Source organism: Pan paniscus, chromosome 3 (genome assembly GCF_029289425.2).
Source record: "Pan paniscus chromosome 3, NHGRI_mPanPan1-v2.0_pri, whole genome shotgun sequence".
In the NCBI taxonomy this organism is placed as follows: domain Eukaryota; kingdom Metazoa; phylum Chordata; class Mammalia; order Primates; family Hominidae; genus Pan; species Pan paniscus.
Genome location: NC_073252.2, coordinates 182,730,441 through 182,751,779, shown reverse-complemented (window position 1 = coordinate 182,751,779; position 21,339 = coordinate 182,730,441).

Here is a 21,339-nt window from a genome sequence, read left to right as displayed (position 1 = left end):
ACATGAGGAGACTGGGATGCCCAATGGCAGGCGCCAGCGGCTGCCAGAAGTCTCCCATTTAGCATTTGTTGATTTGCTGTGTGAAGTCCTCCAGGGCTGAGGAGGAGGGCTGGTTTCCTCCTGTCGCTGTGAAGAAGGATCTGCTCAGACTCCTGTGATGAGGGCTGGCAGCCCTTCTGTGGGACACCTGCTGCCCGTGGCTTGTATGATCATTGTCAGGAGGCATCGGCCGTGTCTATGCCCCCTTTACCCCTTTTTCTACCTCTCATGAGTCCAGTGGTAATGGCACATGCTGAGCACCCACAGTGAGCCCAAGCTGGCAATTCCAAGTAGAAAGGGACTTGGTCCTGCCTATTACAAATGTGCGCTTGAAGAAAGAAGAAAATATTCATACTGATGGTCCCAGTACAGCAGTCTCCACACAGCAGTCACTCCCAATGTCCGTCGCAGCAGCCATGGGTGGCATTGGCTATCCTGTTGGGCTGGCAGCTTCTCTGGAGTTTCCTTGCTCAGCACGCTAATTCCTCTGCTCTCTCTGGTCACCGGTAGTATTCTCAACCCAATAGTGACGCCACCAGGAAGAATCTGCCAGGAGATGCTTGTCGGTGCAGTCAGGTGGCAGTGAGAGGGGTCCTGGGGAGCACTTCAATCTCTCTAACCGCAAGGACACACATTGAAGGTGTCTGCTGCTATCTGAACCCCAGACCTGAAAGGAACCCAGAGACATGAGAAACCTGTATCCAATGCGAGGTGATTTCCCAGGGCTTTCATTTTTAGCCCCTTCGTTCTTGTCTCTGAAGCAGCTTAGTTCTCTGCTTTCCAGCGCTCTCTTTAGGTTTAGTAACAGGCAGTGGACGTAGCAGCAGGGAAGCCACAGTCAGCACCACAACCTATCAAATGATTCATGCGCTTTCACCTTCTCTACCCTTTGGAAGAAGTATTGGAAACGTTACACACTCACCACTAGAATCTCCTGCCTCCAGAAGTTGGGTTTGTTTTAAGTAAAAACTAAGTGCTCTAATTCTTTGCTACTGGAAACGTGGTCCTCAGGACAGCAGAATCTCACCACCCAGGAGCTCGTTAGAAATGCAGAATCACAGGCCTCTCCCCTGACCTCGCTGAATCAGAACGTGCATTTGAACGACACTCCCAGTTGGTGTGTGCACCGCAGAGTTTGAGAAGCACTGCCGTAGCTGAAGCTGGAAGGCACCATGGCTACCTGATGAGCAAATCCCAGGTGGGAATGGCCGCCCCAGAAGGACAGTGGGGAGCAAAGGTGAAGGGAACTTTCAGGTTGACCTAACTGGAACCAATTAACTGCACGGACGAAAAAATCTTCCTGTGAAGCACTCCTTGTTCAAACTGTGATATTTCCATAGGATATTTCCAGGACTTCCACCTACTCCTATATGCAACAATCTATTTCTTTCATGTCTCTCTAGACTTTGAAAGTAGTAGATGCTCAAAATAGTTGTTTTGTTGTTTTTTGTTTTAGAGACGGGGTCTTGCTCTGTCGCCCAGGCTGGAGTGCAGTGGTGAGATCATAGCTTACTGCAGTCTCGAACCCTTGGGCTGAAGCAATCTTCCTGCCTCAGCCTCCTGAGTAGCTAGGACTATAAGTGCATGCCACTGTGCTGGCTAAGTTTTATTTTTTTTGTTTTTTGTATGGACAGGGTCTGATTTCAAACTCCTGGCCTCAAGCAATCCTCCCACCTCAGGTTCCCAAAGTGCTGGGATTATAGTCCTGAACCATCTTGCCTGGCCTCAATATAGTTTTGTTGAATGAACAAAAACTGGGATGGGGACTTTAAGAATTATTTTGGCATCAATTTTGGAGCAAATTCTATAGGCAGTCTTTCACTTGGTCATATTTTACAATTTATTTTTGGACTTTTTTTTTTGAGATGGAGTTTTATTATTGTTGCCCAGGCTGGAGTGCATTGGCATGATCTTGGCTCACTGCAACCTCTGCATCCTTGGTTCAAGCGATTCTCCTGCCTCAGCTTTCTGAGTAGCTGGGATTACAGGCACAAACCATCACACCTAGCTAATTTTTGTATTTTTAGTAGAGATGGGGTTTCACCATGTTGGCCAGGCTGGTCTCAAACTCCTGACCTCAGGTGATCCACCTGACTCAGCCTCCCAAAGTGCTGGGATTACAGGTGTGAGCCACTACGCCTGGCCTATTTTTGGACTTTAAAAGGCACTCAGGGCCAAACAGTGGCCTGCATCTGTAATCCTAGCTCTTTGGGAGGCTGAGGCAGGAGGAGGGCTTGAGCCCAGGAGCTTGAGACCAGCCTGGACAACATAGTGAGACCCTGTTTGTATAAAAAATTTAAAAATTAGCCAGGCATGGTGGTGGTGCATGCCTGTAGTCCTAGCTACTCAGGAGGCTGAGGTGAGGGGATCAGTTGAGCCCAGGAATTAGAGGCTGCAATGAGCCATGATTGCACCACTGCACAAAGTGAGACTCTGTCTCTAAAAAAAGAAAAGCAGCAAGTGGAGGGAGCATATATATAAGGATTGAGAAAGAATACTTCGAGGAAGGCAGCAGAATAGCTGGAGGTGTTGCTTTCCATATTTTGATGTTAACATCACTTAGAAAGCATGTTGCAGGTGCCATTAACTGTGTTCATTATGGGCTCTGATCATTCTCGGCCATTGCCTTTTTTCTTTGGGCTGACAGGTACAGCTTCTTGCACCATGTTAACTGGAGCAACCATCCAGAAGTCATCGCCCTGCAGAGCTTTGGCTTACTGTATTGAGGGGCATTTTCCATCCAGAAGTCATCATCCTGCGGAGCTTTGGCTTAGTGTGTTAAGGGGCATTCTTTTATGGCTCTCAGGGAGGTGAGGTCAGCACTTCACAGAAAGATTTCATCTGCTTTCTGGGGCTCATTTTCACAGAAAACTGAGGTACATGTTGCTGAAAATAAATTATTGTAAACTGCATCAGATGTGGGGAATCTGGGGACAAAGTTCAAGTTTAGGAGAAATGTAGATTGCAGTTACATGAATAAGGGGTTCCGTTTTATGGGCAGGAGTCAAGCTGCAGGCATTGGACGCGCCACCAGCCAGTGCCAGCAGGGGCTGCTCCACTGCTTGCTCTGGGAATGCCGCCCCTCCTCTGTGGCACTCTGAGATTGCTGCTGTCATTCACTCCCCTCCAGAATTCGCTGTTCACTGTGCGCCAGGCACTGGGCTGGGTGGCCTTGGAGTCACTGGGAGCGAACGTGGAGCTTTCTGCACTTACAGATCCCCACGTGTGGGCAGAAGAGCCATTCTAAGGAGATAGCCTTTGAGGGGGATCCCTACACCTAAGCAGGCCAATGTGCCTAGTTTTTTGTCCACCCGCCTCAAATTGCACCCCCTGCTTACAGTTTCAGTTCACTTCATTTTTTTACATGAATCTAACCAATTCGAGATTTGAGGAGTTACAAATCCCCTCCTTTAAAAACTGAGTTGGCTCTGGGAACACGAAGTAGGGTGCCCAGTAGGGTGAACTGACATAATGAGATTGCGTCCTCCCTGACACCAAACTGATGAACGCCGTTGGGAAACAAGTTTTGATTGGGATGAGGGTAGGTTTGGAAGATCTGGCTTCCTGCAGCTGCTCTAACAGATGACCGCAAACTTGGTGGCTTCAAACAATAGAGCTGTATTCCCTCGCCGTCTGGAAGTTTGAAGCGTCTGGAACCTGTGACTAGGCCTGAAGTCATGATGTCAGCAGGGCCACCTCCCTTTGGGGGCTGAGAGGAGAATTCATTTCTTGAGTCTTCAGCATCCTGGCTGTTGGCATGCATTGGCTAGTGACCGTGTCGCCCCATCCTCTGCCTCTGGCACGGCCTTCTCGTCTTCTGTGCCTCAAACCTCTTTCTACCTCCCTCTTAGAAGAATGCTTCGGTCTGCATTTAGGACCCCCCAGGATAATCTCTCCATTTCAGGATCCTGAACTTCATATCCACAAAGTCCTTTTTTTTGCCATGTAGGGTGACATTCACCAGTTTCAGGAATTACGACCTGGATGCCTTTGGGGGGGGGGTCCTTATTTAGCCTCCTGTGCTGGGGGAAGTGCCATAGTAGAAGCTGAGACAGCATTTGTGCCCTGAGACACCGAGGCCACCAGAAAGGGCAGAGCATGGATAAGAGGAAGAGGAGGAGGGAGGTGAAAGGAAAACATGTTTTGTTTCAAAACTTGAGCAGAGCTATCCCTCTCCTCTTCCTCTTCTCCTTTCTCCCTTCCCCATCTCCTTCTTTGTCCCTTCTCATCTCTCTTATATCACAGGACCCTTGCTCCCCAGTCTCAGAATTGCTGCTGCTGTAAGATATTTATGCTGCATTATGAGTTAGATTGTCTTTAGTGCACTAACCTAAGGCTCTCATTGCTGTTTACACACACACACACATGCACACACGCATGCACAATGACTGTCTCACAGCTAGCCTGCTCATCACACACATGCACAATGACTGTCTCACAGCTAGCCTGCTCATCACACACATGCACAATGACTGTCTCACAGCTAGCCTGCTCATCACACACATGCACAATGGCTGTCTCACAGCTAGCCTGCTCATCACACACATGCACAATGACTCTGTCTCACAGCTAGCCTGCTCATCACACGCCTGCACAATGACTGTCTCACAGCTAGCCTGCTCATCACACGCATGCACAATGACTCTGTCTCACAGCTAGCCTGCTCATCACACGCATGCACAATGACTGTCTCACAGCTAGCCTGCTCATCACACGCATGCACAATGGCTGTCTCACAGCTAGCCTGCTCATCACACACATGCACAATGACTGTCTCACAGCTAGCCTGCTCATCACACACATGCACAATGACTGTCTCACAGCTAGCCTGCTCATCACACACATGCACAATGGCTGTCTCACAGCTAGCCTGCTCATCACACACATGCACAATGACTCTGTCTCACAGCTAGCCTGCTCATCACACGCCTGCACAATGACTGTCTCACAGCTAGCCTGCTCATCACACGCATGCACAATGACTCTGTCTCACAGCTAGCCTGCTCATCACACGCATGCACAATGACTGTCTCACAGCTAGCCTGCTCATCACACGCATGCACAATGGCTGTCTCACAGCTAGCCTGCTCATCACACACATGCACAATGACTGTCTCACAGCTAGCCTGCTCATCACACACATGCACAATGACTGTCTCACAGCTAGCCTGCTCATCACACACATGCACAATGGCTGTCTCACAGCTAGCCTGCTCATCACACACATGCACAATGACTCTGTCTCACAGCTAGCCTGCTCATCACACGCCTGCACAATGACTGTCTCACAGCTAGCCTGCTCATCACACGCATGCACAATGACTCTGTCTCACAGCTAGCCTGCTCATCACACGCATGCACAATGACTGTCTCACAGCTAGCCTGCTCATCACACGCATGCACAATGGCTGTCTCACAGCTAGCCTGCTCATCACACACATGCACAATGACTGTCTCACAGCTAGCCTGCTCATCACACACATGCACAATGACTGTCTCACAGCTAGCCTGCTCATCACACACATGCACAATGGCTGTCTCACAGCTAGCCTGCTCATCACACACATGCACAATGACTCTGTCTCACAGCTAGCCTGCTCATCACACGCATGCACAATGACTGTCTCACAGCTAGCCTGCTCATCACACGCATGCACAATGACTCTGTCTCACAGCTAGCCTGCTCATCACACGCATGCACAATGACTGTCTCACAGCTAGCCTGCTCATCACACGCATGCACAATGGCTGTCTCACAGCTAGCCTGCTCATCCAGATCCAGTCTTTCCCCACCCTCCTCCCATATCTCCTCTTTTTCTAATTGCCGCTGGGCTTTTGAACATGTCGTGCTCATGCTGGCCAGGACCTGGGATGGAGAGATCTGGATATACATCCTGACTCTGCTCACTGAATGGTCTCAGGCAAGTTGCTGAGCCTGTTTCTGCAACCGTAAAGCAGCGATGATGGCACCCACCTCCTAGGCTTGCTGAGATGACTCAATGCAGCGGTGTCTGTGAAGTACCTGGCATCACACCTGGACCAGGAGGGGCACAGGGGCTGAGATGCTCATGCGTTGATCTGGGTGAGCACCTGCTAAATCCTGGAACAGTGCTGGATCCCATATTACCATGAGGGCAGAATGCAGTCACTGCTTTTCAGGAGTTTATGGAGTGAGGCAGACACAGGAAGGGAACTTAGTATAAGCCGGCAAGAGGTGGGTGATGATGGAAAGATCAAGGGAAGGCTTCCTGGTGTAGGTGTTTCATGAACTGAGTCCTGAAGAATTAGAGTATTAGTTTCCCAGAGCTGCTGTAACAAATCACCACAAACCTGGAGACTGAAAACAATGCAGATGTGTTTCCCCTCACAGTTTTGGAGGCCACAAGTCAAAAATCGAGGCAGTGGCACAGCCATGGTTCCTCTGAGGTCTTTAGGGGAGGTTTTGCTCCTTGTCTCCTCCAGCTTCTGGGGCTCCAGGGGCTCTCCAGTTTGCAGCAGCATCACTCCCAGTCCACCTCCATCCTCACTTGCCTTCTCCCTTTTGCATGCCCGCGTTCTCTTTTCCTCTCAGGCCCTTGCCGTTGGATTTATACCGCCTGGAGAAGCCAGGATGATCTCATCTTGAGATCCATAATTTAATTACATCTGTAAAGACCCTTTTCCCAAATCAACTCACATTCTCAGGTTCCAGGTGGACACATCTTTGCAGCGGGGGGAGGTGGGAAACCATCCGACCCCCTACAGTAAGAGGGTACCACACAAAGACAGGCAGGAAGGGTGCTTTCAGGACAGGGTTTGGCATGAGGAAGGGCACAGGGGCATGAATTAGCTCTTTGATCTTGCGAAACCACACACAGTCTTACTAGAACCGTGAGGGAGAGTGTGGTAGAAAGTGAATGAAGAGTCAGGTCAGCGGGCAGGGATTGGGGGGTGGACTTGGCACCAAGGATTTTAACTTCTTTGTGCCACAGTGGTTCAGGTAAAGACCATGAGGTTCTGAATCAGGGTTAGGGATGGGCTGAGCATGTTGGAGAGAGAAAATTGGAAGAACCGGGGGAAGGATTAAACATGGTGGGAGAAGAATAGGAAAGATGATTGCTGGATTTCCGGTCTGGGAATGGACTAGGTGGTGACTCCGTTGACTGATATTGGCAATAAGGAGGAAGACAAAGCCATTTTCAGGGGGTGGGTATGTATATGTGGACAGGGAGTGTAGGAGAAGATGATTCATTTAATTTTGGATATATTGATTCTAAAGTTCAAATGGACACCCCATTAATGGATGCCTGGAAGACAGCTGAGATGTAAAACTGAAGGTCAGGGATAACAGTGTCAGCTGCAGGACTGGCAGAGCATGATAGTGGATGAAATCACTTAAAAAGAGCTCAAAGGAGCCGGGTGTGGTGGCTCACGCCTGTAATCCCAGCACTTTGGGAGGCCAAGGCAGGAGGATCGCTTGAGCCCAGGCATTCGAGACAAGTGTGGGCAACATAGCAAGATCCCATCTTTACAAAAAAGTTTAGAATTAACTGGCCATGGTAGTGTGCATCTGTGGTCCCGCCACTTGAAGGCTGAATTGCAAGAATCGCTTGAGCCTGGAAGGTCAAGGCTGCAGTGAGCTGTGACTGCACCACTGCACTCCAGCCTGGGCAACAGAGTGGAAACCTGTCTCAAAACAACAACAGCAATAACAACTACAACAATAAAAACAAAAACAAAAACAAAAAGCAAGAGCTCAAAGGAGAAGGTCAGGGTGCCCAGGATAGAATCCTGGGGAACCCTGATGGACAAGGAGAGTAGGTGAAGGACATCCACCAGGAAGACGGATGGGAAGGAAAGGGAAGGAAAGAGAAGGAGAGCTCAGAAGGCTGCTATGATACCTAGAAGCAAAGGTGCAGGTGGCTTCAAGAAGGAGGAGATGGTCAGTAGCATCTGAAAAGAGAGGTACAGAAAAGGTTTATAGGATCCTAAAGACCCATTGGATTGAACATGGAGGTCATCATTAAAGTCTATGCTTTTGGCCGGGAACAGTGGCTCACACCTTAATCCCAGAACTTTGGGAGGCCGAGGCAGGCAGATCACTTGAGGTCAAGAGTTTGAGACCAGCCTGGCCAACATGGTGAAATCCCATCTCTACTAAAAATACAAAATTAGCCGGGCGTGGTGGCATGCGCCTGTAGTCCCAGCTACTTGGGAGGCTGAGGCAGGAGAATTGTTTGAACCCGGCAGGCAGAGGTTGCAGTGAGCCAAGATTAGGCCACTGCACTCCAGCCTGGGCAAGAGAGCAAGACTCTGTCTGGTCATCCGCCAGCTGGAGCTGAATGTGGAATATGTTGTAATAGATCCGAGACAGCCGAGGGTACTGGCGCCCTGCAGGGGGCAGTGGTGGTGCCATCCTGCTCTTCTTTCTCATAGGTTAATCATGACAATGGTCAGGTGCAGATCGCAGCTCTTACTGCTCTGGGCACTAAGCTGCTCCTCACTCATTTAGTCCTCCCAATGGTGGGATGGGCAATTCATTTATTTTACATAAGAAAACTGAGGCTTGGGGAACTCAAGGACACTTGACTCAAGGGCACATAACTGTTAGGTGGTAGAGCAGGATACCGGTTGAGGCTGATCTGACTCCAAAACCAGTGTCACTTCCAGCAGTGTGCTGGGCCTTGCTGTCGCTTCAATCCCACTGAGATTAGAAGTCATAGGAAGGACTTCTCAGCCAAGAGACTTGCACTCACCTTCCAAAGACCGAGTGTAGCTGCTGGGTAGTAAAGCAGGGGAGCATGGTCTCAGTATGCCTGGGGACCTTGGAGATTTATTGTCCTTCTTATCATGCCCAAAGGTACAAATCACCAAAAAGTCATCAAATATTCAAATTCAGTCTGCTCTCCCCATTTCTGATACCCTTTTACACACCAGAAGACTTTTGACAACACACATTTCTAGAGCCCATCACAGACCTAAGACTTAAAAAGAATCTCTGTAGATGTGAATCTATTTCTTAAAAAAAAAAAAGAAAGAAAAACCCCTCAGGTGATTCTGATGCACACTGGGATGCACTGGTCCACGGTCCTGCATTTATTTGATACCATTGCTATACAGCAGCTTGTCAATAATGTGAGGTTATGTGTGGTTGTGTATTGACATTAGACATTGGCAGTTAGGATAATGAGCAAAGGTTTTAAAAAATCTTTTATATCATTTTTCTGGTAATTTATTAATAAGGCAATCTTTTGTCTCTTTTCTCTGCATTAGGATAGCTTGACTTCCTCACCCCTTAACTTACTGGCTCAAGTGTAAAGTCTGTTCATGAATGGATAAAGAAAATGTGGTTCTTGGGCTGAGCATGGTGGCTCACACTTGTAATCCCAGCACTTTGGGCGGCCGAGATGGGCGGATCACCTGAGGTCAGGAGTTTGAGACCAGCCTGGTCAACATGGTGAAACCCCATCTCTACTAAAAATACAAAAATTAGCTGGGCTTGGTGGTGCATGCCTGTAATCCCAGCTACTTGGGAGGCTGAGGCACAAGAATCTCTTGAACCTGGGAGGTGGAGGTTGCAGTGAGCTGAGTTCACACCGCTGTACTCCAGCCTGGGCAACAGAGGGAGACTGTCCAAAAAAAAAAAAAAAAGGAAAGAAAATGTGGTTCTTATACACAATAGAGCAATATTCAGCCATAAAAAAGAATGAGATCCTGTCATTTGAAACAACATGGATGGAACTGGATGTCATTATGTTAAGTGAAATAAGCCAGGCCCAGAAAGGCAAACTTTGCATGTTCTGTGGGATCTAAAAATCAAAACAATTGGATGGGCGCGGTGGCTCATGCCTGTAATCCCAGCACTTTGGGAGACCGAGGCAGGCGGATCACCTGAACTTAGCAGGTTGAGACCAGCCTGCCCAACATGGTGAAACCCCGTCTCTACTAAAAATACAAAAATTAGCCATGCGTGGTGGAGGGTGCCTGTAATCCCAGCTACTCAGGAGGCTGACGCAGGAGAACTGCTTGAACCTGGGAGGCGGAGGTTGCAGTGAGCCAAGATCGGGCCACTGCACTCCAGCCTGGGTGACAGAGGGAGACTCTGTCTCAAAAAAAAAAAAAGATCTCGTGGACATAGAGAGTAGATAGATGGTTACCAGAGGCTGGGAAGGGCAGTAGGATGGGGGGTTGGGAGGTGGGGAGGGTTGATAGGTACGAAAGTATAGTTAGAATGAATAAGATGCAGTATTTGACAGCATGACAGGGTGACTATAGTCAATGATAATTTATTGTACACTTAAAAATAACTGAAAGAGTATAATTAGACTGTTTGTCACACGAAGAAAGAATAGATGCTTGAGGGGGTGGATACCCCATTTACCCTGACGTGATTATTATGAGTTATATGCTTATATCAAAACATCTCATACCCCATAAATATATACATCTGCTATGGACTCCCAAAAAATGTTTAAAAAGAGTAAAGTCTGTGCAGCCAATGTAAAGCTTGCCTCAACTGCAGGGCTCATTTTGAGAAAAGACAAAAGCTATTCGTGTTCTATGACCGTGGAGCTGGGAGCCGCGACCCGGTGCTGAGGCTCCCTCACGACGTGGGCACATTTGGATCCATCGAGGGTTGGCTGGTGCCCTCTAGTGGTTGAAGCGGTTCAGCCGCTTGTAAGGAGAGGCTGGCTTGGGAGGAAACTGGATTTGGCCGTTTCTTGGCGGGACACCTCGCCTCTCTGGCTGCAGTGTTTTAATGTATAAATAGGAAGGTTGGATGACGGTATCGGTGAACAGGGAGTCAGTACGTCCGCCGGGCTACCCAGACCAGGCCTGGGTGGGAGCCTAGGCTGGAGGGGGGGTGTGCCCTGCTGGGCCACACAGGGCTGCCCCCTCCACTGGCGTGTGAGTGCTCTGAGCCTGGGGCCTTGGCTTGGTCATGGTACCCTCGCACCTGGCACAGTGCCTGGCATGGAGGGAGTGCTAATAAATGTTTGTTGAAAGGTAGGTTGGGCTTGACTGCGTCTGCTCAGGAGGTGGTGGGGCAGGAGTGAGTCTTGTGAAGTGGAGCTCGGCACTGCAGTCCCTCACACACTTGAGAGCAGGTGGCACGCTGTTCTCGAGGAGCAAACACTGGATTCTGACGCCTGACCTGACGCTTGGTGTCGCCGGGATCCTTCAGCCCCCAGCATCAGCGGGCTGGCAGGTTCTGCCTGCAGGAGTAGAGCCGGGCTCCGTGGAGCAGGATCTCTCGGAAGTGCAGGCTGCAGGAGGTCTGCTCTCCTCTGAGGGCCTTTGTTCCTGGTCAGCCTTCCCCTGGTGAGAGTTGGCACAGTTAGTGGAAAGGGCACAGGCTGCCTCGAGCCCTGGGGGCTGGTGCTGACTTTCCACTGGTGCAGTCTGACCTTGAAAAGTCCCTTTCCCTGTGATTTCCTTTCATGCCAACAGAGAGGCTCTTCTGGGATGAGTGTGGTCACGGCGGGGCCTTTCTGCTTCACTCCACCCCTCCCGTGTCCTGCAGCTGACGGGACCCCCGGCACACCTGGAAGAAACCACAGGGAGGGAGACACACACAGGAGGAAAGAAAGGAGGAAAATGGGAAGAAAAGGGAGAGGCATGAAAAAGAAGCAGACAAAGGAGGGAGGAAAAGGAAGAGAATGGAGAAGATAAACACATCATAAGCAGGTCTCAAGACTTCACACACCATCACCAAGGGCTGTTTTTACTTGGGGTGATGCTTAATTTTTTGTGTGAACCTGGCTGCACCACGGCACGCAGATGTTTGCTAGAACACCAGCACCGGTGTTGCTGCGAAGGTATTTTAAGATGAGATTAACATTTACATCAGTAGACTTTGAGTAAAGTAGGTTATCCTCTGAATGTGGGTGGGCCTTGTCCAATCAGTTGAGGGCTTGAAGAGAAAAAGACTGAGGTTCCCTGAGGAGGGGTATTTTGCCTCCACACTCACTTCCTTAGGACTCAAGCTGCAACAGCAGCCGTGCCCTAGGTCTCCGGCCTGCCCACCTACCCTGCAGATTTGGGGCTCGCCAAGCCTCCACAATCGTGTAAGTCCATCCCTGAAGATAAACCTCTGTCTGGCGTTGCATTCGCTACTGGATAGAGGGGTAAGCAGACCCACCTGTGAGGAGCATGCCGTCCAGTGGGAGAGACTCAGCCACCTCGGGGTCTTGCACTGGGTGAGAGGTTTGGTGATAGACCCGGCGGAGACACGGGGGAGCGATGACTGGGGAGCAGGTGTGGTCAGAAGTGACCTTGAGAGGGACGGTGCTGAAGGGAGCCTTGGCTGAGGAGGGGCACCTGCTCTAAGCACCACTTGCTTTTGCTGTAGGTACGTCAAGTGGAGGGAGCTGTGCAAAGAAGGGCCTGGCGGCGTGGAATAGCTGACAGGTGAGGCTTGTGAGGCCTGAGGAGTCTCCCCAACCCGTCTCCACTTGTGTCTGCACTGACTTCTCAGTTTTCTGTCACTTCCTCGGAGAAGCCTTTCTGGCCACTCTATTTGATCGAAGCCCCCTAAGATATGGTCCCATAGCATCAGGTACCTCTGTGTCACACATAGTCACAGTTAACATTTATTTGAGGGATTACGTGATAAGTAATCTGTATCTGATGCCAGAATGGATTGGAAGAGCTTGCTACTGGTGACAGGTGAAAGAATTAGGAGGCTCTTGCCAAAACCCGTGAGATAACTGATGGAGGTGGAAATAGTGGGGGCTGCTTTGATGCTGAAAAGGGAATGGACTAGACAGGTGTCGAGGACACGGGTCTGTCCCCATCGGAGGCACAGACCATTTCTTTCCTGCCTATTATGTCCCCCTCAGAACCTAGTGTGCTGGCTGGCAGAGAGCGAGGACTGAACAATGTTGGTTGAAAGGATGAAGGAACGGCTGATAGATGCCCTTCCTTGCACACACGGTGCTTTCTAAATCATGGTTTAGGGGCTACACGAGTGAACGGCTCCGTTGCATCCCAGCATTGTGTCTCAGTGCGAGCCACGGCTGTTGGAGCATTGCTGTCAGGGCTGAGGCGTTGCGACACTTCCGTGTCCTGTGCTATATTCTAAAGGCTGCTCTGTGAAGGTCGGAGCCAGCCGGACGGTATGCACACAGAGAGGTGTCCTGTGGATGACAGGTTTGGGAGATTCCTTATTTCCCTTTCTGTTAAACAGAAAGCCTGGTTCCATTTTGGGACTGCAGGCCGAGAGTATGTCCTTCCTCAGACTTGCTCTGGGAGTGAATCCCGACACATATCTGGTTTGCAGTATGTGCCAGGAATGGGCTTAGGCACTTCACACACGTTATCTTACGTAATATTCGTAATTCTTTGAAGAGGTACAATCTTAATTTTTTAGTGCAGGAAACTAAGACAGTAAGGCTAATGACCTCCCCAGGGTCACTTGGCTGGTAAATCCTAGAGTGGGGAGGGGCATCCCGCAGGCTTGAAACCCCTCTCTTTATGCCAGTGGGTCTCAACCCAGGCTGCCCACTCCAGTCCCCTGGGGAGCTTTCCTCTAGGCCCGGGCCTGTGACATTAGACGCTCTGGGGTGGGGCCCAGAATGAGAGGCTGTCAGAGCTTCACGTGTTTCTAGTGTGCAGCCAGGGTTGAAAAGCAGCACCCCACAGCCTCAGCCTCCACCTGTGTCTCCTAAATCCAGATTCCTGCCAGGCCATTCCACCTGGATGTCTCAAATTTGGGACGTCCTAAACAGCACTCCCTCTCCAACAGCCTCGATTTAGAATTCCTTCACCAAAACACTCCAGACAGAAATGCTTGAGTTGTTCTTGACTTCCGCTCTGCTCTGACCACAATCCATAGACATTAAGTTCTGTTGATTCCTTCCTGACACCCCTTCAGTCCGACCCCCGCAGACACCACACTGACACCCCACAATTTCTCATGGTTTTCTGCAAGAGTCGCCTTATTTTTTGCCCATCACCAGAAAGCTTCTACGTACTGGTGTTAGGGTGATTTGTCTAAAATGCTTAATAGCCTTCAGTTGCTTCCATTGACTTTAAGAAAAGTATCCCGACTCCTCTCGTGTCGTGCCTTGCCCTGAGATACCAGTCCTCTCCTGCTGTGTTATTTCAGGCGGCCTGCAGTGTTAAAGTACTCATAGTTTTCCCTCCAAGCACTCAACGCCCTGTGCCTATCTGCCTCCGCACAGGCAATTTCTCATGCTCACAATGCCCTTCTTTCCTGGGTAAATCTAATTCATCCTTCAACACCCTATTCAGAGGCGCCCTCTTCCAGGAGTCCCCTTAGATCACCTCTGCCCAACAGGCTGGCTTAGGTATTTTTTTTTGAGATGGTGTTTCACTCTTGTTGCCCAGACTGGAGTGCGATGGCGCAATCTCGGCTCACCGCAACCTCTGCCTCCCGGGTTCAAGTGATTCTCCCGCCTCAGCCTCCCGAGTAGCTGGGATTGCAGGCATGCGCCACACCATGCCCGGCTAATTTTGTATTTTTAGTAGAGATGGGGTTTCTCCATGTTGGTCAGGCTGGTCTCGAACTCCCGATCTCAGGTGATCCGCCGGCCTCAGCCTCCCAATGTGCTGGGATGACAGGCATGAGCCACCGTGCCCAGCCTCTTTCTACCCTTTCTATGTACCACAATTGTAGCGCTTTAAATTAGGTTGTATTTTCCTATTTGGTTGTCTGTCTTCTCCACGAGATTGAGAGCCTCTTGATATTGGGCTTTGCCTTACTCATATTTGCATTCCCTGACCCAACATTGCCCAGCATCACATGGCCACACAGCATGCATTTGCAAAATCAAGAAGAGCTAAAAGATTACATAAAGCATGGACTCTGACCCCAGACTGCAAAAACATAATGCCAGAGGACTGGGTCCAGTGGCTCACACCTGTCATCCCAGCACTTTGGGAGGCCAAGGTGGGTGGATCACCTGAGGTCAGGAGTTTGAGACCAGCCTGGCCAACATGATGAAACCCTGACTCTAATAAAAATACAATAATTAGCCAGGTGCAGTGGTGCATGACTATAATCCCAGCTACTCAGTAGGCTGAGGCACGAGAATTATTTGAACCCCGAAGGTGGAGGTTTCAGTGAGCCGAGATCGTGCCACTGCACTCCAGGCTGGGTGACAGAGTGAGACTCTGTCTAAAAACAAAACATAATGCCAGAGAGTTCAGTAGGATGGCTTGGAGAAAGGAGAAGAAAGGTGGGAGCCATCGGAAAAGATTCTAGTATCCTGGGTAAGAAGTTGTAAGCTTAGAATAAGAGTTTAGGCGATAGGGCCAGGCACTCTGGCTCACACCTGTAACCCCAGCACTTGGGGAGAACAAGGCGGAGTATTGCTTGAGGCCAGCAGCTCAAGACCAGGCAGGCAACATAGCAAGACCTGTTTCTAAAACATAAAAATTAAAATATTTTTAAAAAGAGAGCTCAGGACATAGAAACGGGGAGGAAGACATGACCCTAAAAGAAGCAAGAAAGGCAAAACTTGTGATCACAGATTATTTTCTGGTAAAGGTAGGGACATTTTTAGACAACCTCCTGCATGCATCCAAATACATTTTTTTAAAAAACCCCAACTGCCTACAAAATTATATCCGGGGAATATCTGGTTATAGGTTCTTGAACTATTTTTAGTTAGGAGCTAAGTATCTATATCTGAAACTACAGTAACACTAATGTAGAGGTATTTATCATATTCGTGACAAACATGGTCTTCTATGTCTTGGAGAAATCCCCGTATTACGAATTCTCCTCTTGAAGGTAGAAGCTACAATTCAATGTCCAGCCTCCCTAGAAGCTAGAGCAGAGGAATTGACCTGGGTTCTGTCAGTCAGACTTTTATTTGGAAGAAGACAGTATAAGAAAGGAGAGCTGTGTGGAGTCTCTTCCTGGAAGGAGTGGTGTGTTGTGGTGGAGAGAAATCCAGCTTTCAGAATAGCAGTGGCAGAGGTTCTCATCTAGTCCTCCATTGCTCAGTGTTAGGGGTGTGAACTGCAGGGTCAGTGCCCAGGTGTGATGGGCCATGCCTGAGAGAAGTCCTATGGGGTGAATGGATATTGTCCTGGCTTCATAGCCCCCTGGACAAATTCTTTGGCTCTCCTTGAAATACTGTGATACTGTGAGCTATCAAATACCCTTTAGTAAACTTATTTTCTAAATAAATTTCTAACAGAATCACTAAAGTGGATTCTGTTGCTTGCAACCAAAAAGCCTGACTGATACGATTGCTTATATATAAAAGTGTTCAGAAGAATGATATGATCAAAATTGGAAACAAAATACAAGCTACAGTATAACAAGCAAATACAAATAAAAAGAAAGTAGAGGTCTCAATGTTAGTATCAGACAAGATGGAATTCAGGCCAAAAAAAAAAAACATTAAATAAGTGCACTTCATAATGCAAATAGGTGTAATTATTAAGAATATATAATTGTAATGGGTGTTTATGCACCAATAACATAGCAACTTGGTTAACAAAGTAGAAATTACAAGAGATAAAGGGAGAAGGTAGAAACTACATTAGTAGACTACTTCTAGTTTGTAACATTGAGTAAGGTAAATCTAACTGATATATATTAAATAAACTGTACACTGGAAACAGATAATGAACTTCTTTTTAAATGTCCAGGCTACATTTGTGAATGACAGATATTCCAAGAGTATAAATAGTACAGGAAATATCTTCTGATGATCATGTAATAACATCAGACATTAACAATAACGCCAGAAAAAAACCTCCCTTCCACTAGGAAATTCAAAAATCTTTATTTTCATATTTAAATGTTTATAATAAGATGATAAGATATCTGGGATTTGCAGTAAGATGAACCAAAATTTGTCATATATTGATAATCGTTGAGCTGTGTAATGGGTATATGGAAATCCTATATCCTATTTCTCTACTTTTGTTTATGTTTGGAATTTTCAATTTAAAAAAATTTAAAACCATTTTTATCAAATACTCTCTTTTTTTAGATGGAGTCTCACTCTGTTACCCATGCTGGGGCTGGAGTGAAGTGGTGGGATCTTGGCTCACTGCAACCTCCACCTCCCAGGTTCAAGCGATTCTCCTGTCTCAGCCTCCCAAGTAGCTGGGATTACAGGTGTGCTATCACGCCTGGCTAATTTTTTGTGGTTTTGGTAGAGAGGGGGTTTTGCCATGTTGGCCAGGCTGGTCTCGAACTCCTGACCTCCAGTGATCCACCCACCTCGGCCTCCCAAAGTGCTGGGATTACAGGCGTGAGCCACCACACCCAGCCCAAATACTCTTGATATAAAGAAGATGTAGATATCAAAAATTGTAAAATTTCTAGAAAACAGCAGTTATGAAACCTATAAAAAATAAAGCAGAGGTCATGGGAGATTTTAGTCTTAAGTATTTAAATCAATCCAAAAAGGAATAATGGAAAAAAGGTGAATTAGTATCCAACTCAAAAAATTAAGAAAAGAAAAAAGTACAACAAGATAAACCAAGAAAAGAGGGGACACATTAAACACAGATAAAAGCAGATAATACTGAATTAGAAAATGGAAAAAGGTAGTGCCAAATCTAAAAGCTGGTTCTTTAGTACAAAATAAATCACTAGATGACTAGAATTAACTGGATCAGAGGCTTATTAAAATAATGCTAGAATGCATGGCTTTTTACCCAGAAATCTTTGCAGTGATTGCCCAGTTAGACCATAAACTTGATTATACAGATGTTAATAGCAAAGGCAGACCCGACTCAGAATACTCATGCAGGAGGAAAAGTATTTTGAAAAAGGAATTCTGAAAAGATAAAATGAAGCAGTTGCACCATAACTGATTTTCAGTTAATTTCTGCCTAACATTGAGATGTGCCCACGGGCAGAATATTTTTCTTTCTGCTTATTATTTTGGCCTGGATGACCTCTCTTAGTTCTTGCTTCTACTTACCAGAACCAGATATAAGTAGCAAGTACAGCCTCCTGCAAGCCATGGCGTACCTCAATTTCAGCACTAAAGTATTAGGTTGGTACAAAAGTAATTGTGGTTTTTGCCATTGGGGATTATAAATCATTCTACTATAAAGACACATGCATACATATGTTTATTGCAGCACTGCTCACAATAGCAAAAACTTGGAACCAACCCAAATGCCCATCAATGAGACACTGGATAAAGAAAATGTGGCACATATACACCATGGAATACTATGCAGCCATAAAAAAGGATGAGTTCATGTCCTCTGCAGGGACATGGATGAAGCTAGAAACCATCATTCTCAGCAAACTAACACAGGAAGAGAAAACCAAACACTGCATATTCTCACTCATAAGTGGGAGTTGAACAATAAGAACACATGGACACAGGGAGGGGAACATCACACATCAGGGCCCATCAAGAGGTGGGAGGCTCAGGGAGGGAGAGCATTAGGATAAATACCTAATGTAGATGACTGGTTGATGGGTGCAGCAAACCACCATGGCACGTGTGTACCTATGTAACAAACCTGCACCTTCTGCATATGTATCCTAGAACTTGAAGTATAATAATAATTTAAAAAAACACAATTACTTTTGCACCAAACTAATACTTTTTTGATAAATTTCTAGCTAGCAACCTGAGGCCAGTTAATTTTGGCCTCTCATCCCCACGGTCTCCAGCCCCTTGACTGCTGTTCCCTCTCTCCTTTCTGCCTGTGCTTCCTCTCCCCAGCTCGACATGGCTCTGTTGAGGTCACCTTGCTGCATCTCGCCTCTTTCCCTCCATGGCTTGGATCTATTATCCCTCGGAAGTACTCCACCTGTGGGAGTCCATATGCCTCTCTGCCATAATCCAGTCTCTCCCAGACCTTCCAGCTCTCTCATTAAATATTCAACAAAAAATTAATGAGCACGCGGTGTGTAGGAGGGACTGTGCAAGGGACTGCGATACAGCGATGAACCACACAGGCATGGTCCCTTCTCACAAAGACCTGCACCTGGGGCAGAGCACAGCGATCCAATGATGACTTAACTAAAGGCTTAGTTACAACCAAGGCAAATGCTGTGAAGAAAGCACCACTTCACATCCCATCTCCCCCACATCCTCCAGGTCTGATGAACCACTTCCTATGTTCACTTTTGTCCTTTCTAGCCCAGACCCCACAGAACAGCAATTCCAACACTCTCTTACCAGCTCCCTCCACTCCATTGCCCTCTGTTCTTTGGCAAACCACCAAGCATGGAGTAAATTAATTTATTATTATGTATTTTGAGATAGGATCTCACTATGTTGCCCAGGCTGGATTTGAACTCCTGGGTTCAAGCAATCCTCCTGCCTTGGCCTCCTAAATAGCTGGGACTGCAGGTGTGAGCCACCTTACTCAGCAACATGGAGTAAATTCAGATTTACATCTTCCTTCTTTATACCAGGAACCGGAATGATGCTGATGAACCATACTTCAGCGTGAATGGGAGCTACTCACTAAGGAAGCACTAGTGAAAACTAATGCAGGATGGCTCCGTGCTGAAATGGGACAAATTGTTTATAAATTGTGGTCAATTCATACATATACTTATTTGTCTTTTGCCAACGACACTACCCTATAATTAGGTATCTTTCATTTGTGAAAGGGTGTGGCGGATGTTGGCTGATGTTAGGTCAGTTTAATAAGAACCGATTTGCCAAGATTTAATTTGCAGAAATAAAATTTGCCTGGTGATAAATTCATTGAATTTACCGCATTTGCTGACTTACTAAATTTATCATTCATGTTGAATCGCTTTAATAGCAAACAGAGCTCTAGAAAGAGTTAATTGGTTTTCAGTTTTGTTGGTGTTATCTAGTAGTATTTAAGTAAGGTTCGATTTCTTGAAGGCTAACAGTTGAGCGTAATATAGTCCTCTATGAATGAATATATTTAGAATCCAATAATGCATATTTTACCATCAGAAAGCCCATTTCAGGATTTTATATGAAAACTTTTTCTGTTAGAATATCAATGTTTGCTTGACAAACTTTTCTTTGGATAGTGGTTATAAGATTCTTTTTCCAGCTTCTCAAATACTCCATCAACCTTTGCTGGTGATTTCTAGCCATTAGTAGTCCAAATATTAGTACATGTTAGAATCATTCCTGTCACTTCCTAGTTTGTTTCTTACTCTATCCTTATTTTAACTTTTAAAACACTATTTTACTATCTTTTATTCTTCACATTTTTGTCATTATGGTATAGGCATATTACATTTGAGGCACTCATCCTACAGTCTTTTGTAGTAATACCTTCAGTCATCGCCACCTCGAAAGGTTTTATCTGTTCACATTGAATCTTTCTCCAAACTGTCGCCAAGCCTGTCTATCCCTAAACTTTCTGTTAGAGTTCAAAATGTGAGCACTTCTTAAAATCTAAGCGTTTATAAAAACACTTAATAGTCTGGGTGTGGTGGCTTACACCTGTAACCCCAGCACTTTGGGAGGCTGAGGTGGGCAAGATCACTTGAGGTCAGGAGTTGGATACCAGCCTGGCCAACATGGTGAAACCTGTCTCTACGGAAAAATACAAAAATTAGCCAGGCACACAGGTGATGTGTGCCTGTGGTACCAGCTACTCAGGAGGCTGAGGTGGGAGAGTCACTTGAACCTGGGAGGCAGAGGTTGCTGTGAGCCAAGATTGTGCCAGAGTGAGACCCTGTCTCAAAAAGAAAAACAAAACCCAAAACACTTAATAAATAAATATAGCAGTTGATGACTTTAACAATGCCGTGTGCTGCTTTCAATGGTTTCAACAGCCTGAGTCTATTTTATAGTTTTAGTTATAATTTAGTAATTTAGTTCTAATTTAGAGGTGATGGCTTTGCACCAGCCTCTGTGTAGCCTGCCCATTGAACGTCAGTTTCCTGTGTTTCACATTTCAGATTCTGTGAGTCCTCTTTTGCATAAAACATAAGCAAAATATTCATCTGATAGAATAGTTTAACAAATCTGTGGATTGGGGGAAATAAAAAGGCAATTGATTAAGTTGCAAGTATGTCATTGGAAGAAAGAAATGCAACTTGTCATTTATGACATCATTATCACTTCCATATAGCCTGCCCTGACACTGCATAATCTAACCCGTAACACTTCACTGTCAAATCTGAGGCGCAGGTACTGATTTTGAGAGGTGACAGCGTGCTGGCAGCCCTCACAGCCCTCGCTCGCTCTCGGCGCCTCCTCTGCCTGGGCTCCCACTTTGGCGGCACTTGAGGAGCCCTTCAGCCCACCACTGCACCGTGGGAGCCCCTTTCTGGGCTGGCCTAGGCCGGAGCCGGCTCCCTCAGCTTGCAGGGAGGTGTGGAGGGAGAGGCGTGAGCGGGAACCGGGGCTGCGTGCGGCG